Below are 11,030 nucleotides of genomic sequence, written 5' to 3' on the forward strand. Positions count from 1 at the left end.
AAGAGCCTTTAAACAGTTATAAACATCATGAAATAGGGAGGTCAGCTTGTCCAGCAGAGACCAGCTTATATAAGACAGGTATGGGACATTTAATCAGGACCAATAAGAAGGGAATTTTGGATAAATGGTTCCAGAATACTCTATTAACTTCCCACAAGTTCTCATTGGTTTCTTATTATAAGTAATAGGATTTACAACAGGATTCTGTGTGTAAACTTCATGTTTATTAGCACGTGCTTTCTTCCTAAATAAAACCCTGTAATGTTCTCATTTCACCAAGGACGGTTACAAGAAATGCTTTCTGATGTCTTAAAAATATTTTATATTCAAGTTCTCCATAATTTTCAATAATAATTACATGCCTGAGACAAATTATTCCATCATTTAAAAATATTCATTGAGCACCTACCTCTTACCAGGCACTCTGTTAGATGTTGGGGATCCAGCACAATAGGAGTATTGGTCCAACACCCCAAGCCAACCACTGAAGTCAAGATTCTGAGTGCATAAACATCAGTTAAGGATCACAACTTTAGAAAATGTTGTTTTAAGCATGCTTTTTTTTTGTTTAGAGAGCCTAAACATTATAAGAAAACTCAGCACACCAAAACTTATTATTCTTGGTTTAATTGTTTTTCTTCCAGAGTAGACTAAAACCTCCTTGAATAAAGTCATCTCATTTTCAACCACTGTATATTCATGGGTGTAGTAAGATGCTTGTATGCAGCAGGTGCTAAGTGACTGTTTGGTGAGTGAACATTTACCAATGAGAGTCAAACAGGGGGTTTTTCTTTATGTGTTTCAATGTTCCTGTGGTCTCTTTGAAGGCAACTGGTTCTTCCCTAAGAATAGCAGAGAATTGGTGGTAACTTACATTGTTACACAGGGCAATCATAGAGATTCTAATGAAGCAACAAATGAGAAGTCAGAGAAGTGAATGAGGTGGGGTGGGGGTGAGATGGGGAAGAGAATATTTGGGGAACATTCAAAAAAGGAAGAGAAGGACAGAGTGACAGAAAAGAGCAGGGGCATGAGAATATTAGATAGGGTGTTGGGAAGCCATTAAGTTTCATGCTTCAGTTGTATGAATGAGAAAAAAAGTCCCCAAGAGGTAAAGTGACTTTTCAATGCCACACAAGACTTGTTCCGTAGCAATTGAGTGAGGGGAAGGTGAAAAGGATGGAAGCTCAAGAGGAGAGTCAGCACTGGAGGGGCAATGAGTCTGAGTAGGCAGTCCAGAGAACTGAAGGGAAATGAGATTCTGAGTCAGTGGCCCAGAGAACTAAAGGGGAGTGAGAGTTGAATAGGTAATTCAGGGTTTAGGGAAAGAGCAGGTTTTTTTCTTTTTGAAGACAATGATTAACAGAAATGTTTTTCTGATAGAAGTAGAAGCAAGTCATAATAGAAATATTGTGAGGTAGGTTTGTTTAGAACAGAAATCAAAGACCAACTTTTCTGAGAGAAAGAAAGAACATCTGCAAATGAAATGCTGTTCCTGCAGCTTCTATTGCTAGCAGTTCTCCTCCCAGGTGGCGACAATAAAGATGGTAAGAACTCTGACAACCGGCCAGTTGGATGCAAGAGGGTCTGTGTGTGTGTGTGTGTGTGTGTGTGTGTGTGTGTGTGTAGGTAGTGGGTTTTCCCCAGCATATATGTACAGAGTGAAAGTGTCAGCCTTGTTCCATTCTGGGTATCTCTGACCAGGTCCTTGTGTTCTTGTGCAGGCTGGATACAAAGCATGGGGCCCTGAAACAGGAAAGTGTCTCTTGATATAACACTATGGCTCTTATTTCCTTCAGATTCTAAGTTTCCCCTCTATTTCACCTTTATTTATCCATTCTCTGTCCTTCCCAATGTCTGTTTTTGTCCTTATTTTATCTGCTCTTTCGCTACAGACTTCCATCAGCCAGTCTCCTTCCAAGTCATCCAGATCTCATCCTTTTACAACCATTCTTGGTTCCAAACTTTGGGCTCAGTCTGGTTGGATGAGTTCCAGATTCATGAGTGGGAGAGCAACTGTGGCAGTATCATTTTCCTGAGGCCCTGGTCCAAGGGCAACTTCAGAAATGAGGATTGGATGGAACTAGGGAAGTTATTCCATATGTTCTCCAGTGGAAATCTTCAGGCATTTCCCAACCATGCCAGTCAATGGCAGCATGAATGTGAATTCTATTCCTTCCACAGGGAGTGGGGATATTGGTGGAAGTGTGTCTATGTCTCAATGAGTTTCTTTTTCTTCTACGAAACAGTCTTCATTCACTTCTGAACCTTACCTCCTCTCATCATAAATCTGCAATTACACACTTTTGGGCAGACTGTAAAATTGAAATCCTGATTCTACAAAAGCTTCGAGTCATCTGTTACTTACAAACTCCTCTCTCATTGACATCAGGCTTGTGCCTTATTATCTTCCATCAGTGGTTTCCAGTGACCACTCCTTTCCCTGGCATCCAACAAGATACTCTCAGCTTCCTCACTCTTTGATTGACTCCTTAAAGAAGGATTTTCTTCCCCATTCCATCTCTTCAGCAATCTGTCAACACATTCACTGTAATCTATTGCATTCCATTCACTCTACATTATTATAATGGCAACTCTCTCACATTCAGTCCTACCTTATTCTCTTGTCCAAAGCATTCATTTTGTGTTATTTCAACAATTTGGCCCCTTCCTCATTTCATCCATCTCTTCCTCCAACTACCACTAATTTCTCTTTTTCAGAACCTCTGTTGAAACCAAACTTTGCCCCATTCCCTCAAATCTCCTAGATTTTCCCTTCTGTTTGTATTGTCTTTTGCTTCCATTCATTTCATTTTATATTTTTTACTCCCTCCTAATTCCCAACCCCTCTTCCCCAGATCCCTTTGAGTTTCAGACAGCAGGAGACTGTGAGCTGCACTTTGGGGCAGCCTCAGTAGGCTTCATGGGGGTTTCTTATCAAGGATCAGATTTCTTGAGCTTCCAAAACAATTCATGTTTGCCATCTCCAGAGGGTGGAATTAGGGCTCAGTATGTTTGCAGACTATACAGTTTGGACCAAGTCACCCTGGAAATAATACACAGGCTCCTTAGTGACACCTGCCTCACTTTCACTTGAACCTTCTTGATGCAGGAAAGGCAGATGTCCAGCGACAAGGTCAGTGCTGCAACCTTACTCAAAGAATTCTCTATTTTAAAATCATACCTTCCCATTAGCTCCTTCCCACCTTTTTAAGAACGAGCCAAGAGGAAAAGATAATCATAGGTGACAGATTCCTAGAGATTGTAAAGATGTGTCTCTCTAAACTGATGTGTAGGTTTGAACCTCTAAGTCTGTGTTAGAGTCCTCATCTGTTTATCTTTCCTATCCTCTGCAGAAAGGCCAGAGGCCTGGCTATCTGTTAGCCACAGTCCTGGTCCTGGCCATCTGATTATGATTTGTTACCTTTCTGGCTTCCACCCAAAGCCTATTTGGGTGATGTGGATGTAGAGTGAGCAGGAGCATCTGAGTACTCAGCAAAGTGACACTCCCAATGTAGATGGGGCATGGTATCTTTGGAAGTTCTTAGATGTGGAAGCCATTGAAGCAACTGACCTGTCTTGCCAAGTGAGACACAGCAGTCTAAGAGGCCAGGACATCATCCCCTACTAGAGTAAGAAAGAACTGGGGCCCAAGCTGGGAATAGGAGTAGGTGATCCTCAAGCAGACCAGGAGATGAAAAATTTGGGATTCTACGGACTACAGACTCAAAAGAAATAAAAGTAAGTTATCAAAGAAATAGAAAACTGGAAAATGAGGGATCTGCAGATGTAGGAGGATGTTGAGGGTTAGATGAAGTCTTCATCTCTAAAAAGGGATGAAAGAAGAAATAGAAAGAAAGGACATATTGGTGGGGCAGACACTCAAATGAATAAAAGAAGACCCGGGAAATGCAGTAAAACAGAGAGTGGATTTGAAATGACACCCTCGTTTGCTCCAAAATCCACAGAACATCACATCTCCATGGGTTTGATCTTGACAGTGATAATGTCCGTGGTGCTTCTGAAAGGTCTTGAATTTTGGCTTAGGAAGTGGTGGTGAGTTCTTTGTATCCATCCTTCCCAATCTTTCCCCACTCCCCACTTTTCTTCCCATCTTTTTTGTTTTCTCTCTCCTCAGTTCTCCTCCCAGTCCCCTTCCTTCTTACTCTTCACTTCTCACCTTCACCTCATGCAGAGTAACTTCCATCTTTGTTCTTGACAGGACGCATTGTGAAATTCCAAGGATTCTTCTCCCTTTGGAATGAGATCCCAGCAGCTAAGAGGCTCAAGACATATCTAAACTTATCCCTGTGTTGATATTCTTTCAACTTTCCTTGTACAACTTTGTGTGTTGTTGTTGATTTTTGCTTAATTGTCAGTTGTCAATACAAGCTAAATATAATTTTGGAGGATTTGTTGTTCTGACCTGGGTTCTGGAACTTAAATCTCAAATTATAACTCTGAATGGATGAGGTCCTAGTAAGCTTCACATATTCAAATATTAATGGGTCATCATGTCCATTTCAGATGTCACTTCCTCCAGAGGGCCTTCCCTAATGCACAAGTGGAAGCAGTCTCTGCCTTGTCTGAGTTCCCAGCACATTTGAATTGTACTTTGCCAAATCTAATCCTCACTTCCTTCCCTTTATTGCAGCTATTTAGATTGCTTTTCCCTTATAATTTTTATGCCATTTGAGAGCAAAATCCATGTCTTTTTATTATTGATATCCTTGGCAAAGTGTCTCACCTGCACGTAATATGATCTCAATAAAAACCTGTGTTGAATTTATGCCATATTTATAATCTATTCTTATTCTTTTTCTTCCTGACACCTTTGTAATACTTGACACATTTCATGATTTCCTTGTTAAGAGTCTTCTCACTTTTCCAAGAGACTCAGACTTTCCTAACTCCTTACTGGCTTCACTAAACCCCTAAGGAAAAACAATGCTGCCTCTGACCATTCTTATATGTAACTAGAGAGACCTACTGGAGTGAACCTAATGCTCCCAGTATTCTAAACAAAAAGAATAAGGCAGGATGTAGGCCCTTGCTACTCAGTGTGGTTCAGGGACACACAGCAGTTATCACCTTGGAGCTTGTTAGAAATGTAGAATCTTGGGCCTCACCTTAGAACTTCTGAATCATAATTTTCATTTATCAAAATCAATAGGGGATTGAAAGGTGCGGAAAAATTTGAGAAGCACTGATACAGGTGATGGATGAGAGTTAGTGCAAGTGTGTCACTGAAGAAAAAGAAGATGGTCAAAGACAGAGAAGAGGAGTGTTGATCCTGGATTGAAGTGAGATCAAGGCAAAGAGAGAACATACAGTACATTCTCACTGTTCATGGCTGTTGTGTTAAAGTCACTGTGAACACTGAGTTTGTGAATATTGAACCATCGCTCCTTTGGGAAATACAGGGTTAGGTTCCTGGGAGCTTCTGGTCACAACATTTGTGTCACCTGATGAATACTTAGCCTTGTTCTATGTGTGTTTCTATTTAAAGACACCTTATTTAATATATATTTATTTCCAAATGATTTATTTATTATATGCAGTATTCTTTTATAGTAAACCAGCCAACAAGTGTTTAACATATTCCCAACCCGGGTGATGTGTTGGTAAGTTTCTCGGGCTTTCATCTACATAGCTGTGCTATCCACTATGTTTTTAAAAACAAAGAAATAAAGAAGCAAACAAACAAAAAGCAGTAATCATCTCAAGATTCCACGAATCTGGCTCCTTTTCCATCTTTCCATAACTTCATCATAGCATTATAGATATTACTTTAGCACTCTCTGGAGTGGCTCCACTTACAGATCAGCAAATTTCCTTTTCCTTTTTCTGGAAGTACTGGATTCTTGATTCATTAACACTGAACTCTTGGCCCACAACCCTATAACTCTTGCCTGAACAAAGCTTATCTACATATGCATCTTCTCCATAAGGCATATCACAGCCTTCTTGTGCTTAGGAACACTGACAGCTCTTCAGGACTATGTTTCAAGGCCATTTTAAATAGCAAGATTGCCAACCAAAATCACAAAAATGCAGAAAATGTGGCACTCAATAGGCTGTGGAAAGGACACATTTACAGTTATGAGAACCAAAATAAGAAGGCAAAGTGTCACCTTGTTCAACCTCAGCTAGAAACATGTGAGGTGAGGTCTCAAATTTTGTGCTACTCTGCACATATCTATGAATGACTGTGACAGTATTGTGAATAATTAGTTGGGGATAACAAACTTTAGGAGCAGCTGAATTAGCCAATACAGGATTCATGAACAATGGAGATCCACTCTTTCTAACTAATGACCATGAATGGCAGTGTGAGTCAACATACCCATGGCTAGACTTCAATTACTTTAGGATTTATTAATTAATTCAATAAATACTTCTTAAGCATTTACTTTGCAGCAGGAACTTATTGAGTATACAGTCACCGGGGAGAGAAAGAATTGCTATCTTCTGAGCTTGAAAATATTGCTGCCTTCATTTGATTCTAGAGTTTACTGTTTTCATTGCTTGTTGTTTCTTTCTTAGTTCCTTAGTACAGCAACCTATTTGGGTTAAACTAGGGGAAAGGGACTTCACTCTAATTTGTTTAGGGGGCTGAGAGAGGAAGCCCAGGGCAAGGAGAACATCCGGAGGGACCCAGTGCAGCTGGTGGCAGCTGCACATGTGGAAATTTGGAGAAAATAAAATTGAGATTTGATAGCGGAGAAAGATGAAAACTATGGGATGTGGAAGAGCAAACATTGGGACCGCTGCAATCTTTCCACCTGGATTAGACTGGTTGCTTCTCTAGGCTCCAATCTACCTTGTCACCCTCACGTGGCAACCATGTGATTTTGGTTGATTGACTCCAGCCTCATTTGTAGTCTTGGACTCTGAGCAGACGAAGGCGATCATGAGAAAATATCCTTGATGATGTGATAGGTTAAAGCATGGACAGGGAACCTATAATTTAAGCTGAATCATGATACAGATCCCACTTATCCTTGCTCAGAGTGATGGCTCAGCAGTAGGCACCTGCTCTAAGGTGACACAGTTTATATGAAGCTTGATTCTTGTGTTTGATGGTAGGGAAAAGAGATGCTGTGTCTTGTCCTGGATGTTATGGTCTGGGGATAAGACTCGAAACAACTAAAGCCATGTTTTTAGCATCAGAAAAGCAAGCTGAAGATAAAATCACAGATGCATGTAGACAGAGAAATTTTGCACTTAAAACTTGCTAAAAGGGTAGATCTTAAATGTCTTTATCACAAAAAAGAAGAAAAACAAAAGAAAATAGTGACCATGTGAGATGATGGATATGTTAATTAGCTTGTTTGTAGGGATTACTTTATAACATATATGTATATCAAAACATCAGATGTATGCAACTTTTATTTGTCAATTATAACTCAGTAATCCAGAAAACAACAGGAACAACAACAATAAAACATTAAAAAAAGACAGACGGCAGACCCATGGAAAAGTCCAGATTAAACTGTAGCTAAAGCCTGAATGACTCTTGATTCTCAGTTATGGCAGTTAATAAATTCCCTTTATTGTTTCAGCCCAAGAAGTTGGCTATTCTCTCGTTTGTGACTGAAAGCATCCTCTGTGGTGTATGTGAACCTCAGGGAAATCTTGGCTAATTTTTAATCTTACTTGCAACATTTCTCTAACTTCCCTCTTCCTTTTCCTCTATTCTTTAAAATTGATTTCTTGACCTTCTGCTTTTTTTCTAATACACATCCTCATCTTGTTAAACTCTTATCTGGTCCTGCTTTTTAAACTATTATTTCATCTCAGGCAGGAGTAAGAGATTAAGAGGAATTTTAACAAAAATAAAGGAAAAAGCAATCTGTATCATGTATCATGAAAATTAGTATTAACAATTTTTGCTTTGAAATTCATTTTCTGTGTGATGTTAGCCTGAGGGCTAGAAACATTAATTGATAAATTTGATAACATGTTAATGGTGTATTAAAGACGTGTAGTACATTGTCTTTTCATCTTTATGCAAACCCTGAGAGTATATATTTTTGCCTCCACCTAACTAAAGAAAATAATGAAGACCAGGGAGCCTTTCCAAAGTCACTCACCTGCCCGGCGCAGAAGCAGCACTTTGATTCCTTGTCAGGGTTTGTTAGAAACTTATGAAGAGTCCAGGAGAGAGACTGGTCCAGATGCCATAGCTAAAAACGACATGGTGAATTTGATAATTGTGTGGTCTATAAGTTTCAGAAATGATTTCTTTATGCCTTGTTCAATTTTCTGCGGTAATTTGTAAATTCAGGAACTCAGCATTTAAAACGGGAAGCAGACATGGACTGTGAACAAAGCACCTTATCTGCACGCATATATTTCTGCTTTCTGCTTTTGTTTAATTTTAATTATTATGAGATTTTTTTAAACACTGGTCACTAGGGATTAGTTTTTGCAATCTTATTACCATGCATTGTTTTTACATAGGTGAGCACATCTTTTCTCTTTCGGGTTCATAAATGATTCTAAAGTGCCATATAGGGGAATTTATAGGTCTAAAAGCATTTATTTGTAAAGAAGACAGAATGAAAACATAGGAGTTAAGATTTTAATCGAAGAATCTAGAAAAAGAACAAAAAATGAATAGGAATTTAGAAGGTAGAAAATTAATTTAAAAGCACTAAAATTTAAAATAAAAAGCAAACCAAAAATTTATAAAAGTGGCATAAAACTAAAGGCTAGTTTTTTTCAGAAAATTAATAAAAACATAAAAACCTCCATCAGAATTGATCAAAAGAGTAATAAATTTTAGAAAAGTAGACATATTACAAATAAGTAACATACAGCTTCAAATTAAAAGATATATAAATAATTTATAACAACACACTTCTTATAGATAAAATTTTATTTAAAAAATCCTAGAAGAGGGAGGAAACCTGAATATATAAGTAATTGTTAAGAAAATGAACAAGTAGCCAAAGTTCTTACTAGTCGCATAAAGTCCTAGGTCCTCACTACATGGAGCAGCAGATAATTATATTGCATATACATTGTTCCAGGTAGAGGAAAATATGGAAAACAATCCTAACCAATTTTATGAAGCAAAATTTTCATGACAGTACAGCCAGCAAGAATTCCTCCAGAAAAAAAAAAAACAAATGTTAAAATAATAACTATTAGGTAATATGATTGATATATATTTACTAAGAAATTATGTATATAGATCCCAATAAAATATATGCAAGCAAAAACCAGCATCAAATGAAGTGGGATTTATCCACAGAATGCAAAGATTGTTTACCATTAAAAATCTCTTAATAGAATCACATCCTTCAAGAGATTAAGGATTAAAACCATGTAATTATCTCCAGAGTTACATAAAAGAATTTGGCGTATTTAAATGTCCACTCTGATAAAAGATTACAACTCAGAATAGAAGGAAATTTCCACCATGTGGTCAAATGTAGCTACAAACAACCTACATGTGATATATCTAATTTTGAAGCTTTAAAGCATCCAGTGAAAATCAAGAACAAGATGTCTGCCTACTATAGTCATTACTTTTCAGTAGAATACTAAAAGTCCTAGATAATCCAGTAAGACTAGAAAAATAAAGAGATATGAAAATACAAATAAATAAAAAAATCATTATTTGCAGATCATATGCTTGCATACAAGAAAATAAAAAAATAGCAAAATATTGGGAATAACAAGAAAGCTTATGTTATAAATTTAACATATAAATAAAACTGGAAGTATTTCAAGGGAATAAGTTTTTTTTTCAGATGATGTGACTTCTATCTAGAAAACTAAGAGAATAAAAAAGTGAACCATTAATGCTATCATGAAAATCTAGACACAAACTTTTAAAAAATCAACAACCCTTTTTTATATAAGCAAGAAACAAAAGAAAATAAGATACTGCATGAGTCTATAACATAACTAAAATTTAGCTAAAGAAAGAATATATAAGAACTCTACAGAGAAATTCTAAAAACTATTAAAGATCATAAGAGTATTTCTGATAATTGGAATTTTATGGAAGAAATTATTATAAAAAATTATAATTCTTTTAAAATTATTGTATAACATTAGTAGATTTCTGACTAACATTCCAACTGGATTTTGGAGGTACTTAATAAACCTATTTTTTATATTATATAGAAGAATAAATGATTACAAATATCTAAATCATTTTGAAGGAGTTAAGCAAAGGTTTGTTCACAATAGAATAAAGTCCTAAACGCAAAAGATAATACTACAAAGTTAGTAGCGTCTGATATAGAGAATATCTTTATGAGGTATTAGTGGGGAATTATTTCTTAAACTAAATTCCGGATTTGCAAACTATAGAGCCTTGGGGAAAAATGGGCCATGGCCAGTCATTCCCCCCACCCACCATACACAGTTTCAGTTAAACAAGGGCCCCTGAGGGTGCTGGTGCCTGTTGCTCCAGACCTTGGCCTCCAAGGACTTGGCTCTTCCTAAGGGCCTCTAACTAAGTCAGTTCCTGCTGGGCGGGGGTCCTGGGTTCTCCATCCCCTGGCGGATAGGAGTGGGCATGTCCAGGTGGGGGTGGGGGGTGGCAGCACAGACTGTTCTACTGTTTTGCATGTTGTTTCTTCTGAACCACAAACTGTATACAATTGACGGGGCTTTTTTCAAAAAAATAATAATTAAATTGAATTAAATTAAAAGTAAAAATTGTTGAATTTACTTTATAAAATTATGACTTTCTCTTCAATAAAATATACACGGAACAAAATTAAAGGGTGAAAAATTGACAGAAGTATTTGGAATTCTAAAAATTAAAATTATATATATTTTATACATATATACACAGAGTAATAACGGAAAGTGTTCAAAAGAGTGCTGAATGAATACATTAATGAATGAAGCACACATATAATATCTTTTGTTGAAATTAAATTCTACTCAAACTCGTTAGTAAGCAGAGAAATGCAAATTAAGACAGGATCGCATTTTACCTCGCCAACTTGGCAAAATCAGAAAGTTGCAGAAGCCCAGTGTTTGCAGGGATGTGGGAGTGG

General features: G+C 37.3%; 1 pseudogene; it reads left to right on the plus strand.

The window, feature by feature from the left end:
* Positions 1–1,486: 1,486 nt before the first annotated feature.
* On the plus strand, positions 1,487–4,265 carry LOC106835780 (T-cell surface glycoprotein CD1a-like; annotated as a pseudogene).
* The last annotated feature ends 6,765 nt before the right edge of the window (positions 4,266–11,030 follow it).

The sequence above is a fragment of the Equus asinus genome, chromosome 25 (assembly GCF_041296235.1).
Source record: "Equus asinus isolate D_3611 breed Donkey chromosome 25, EquAss-T2T_v2, whole genome shotgun sequence".
NCBI lineage: Eukaryota > Metazoa > Chordata > Mammalia > Perissodactyla > Equidae > Equus > Equus asinus.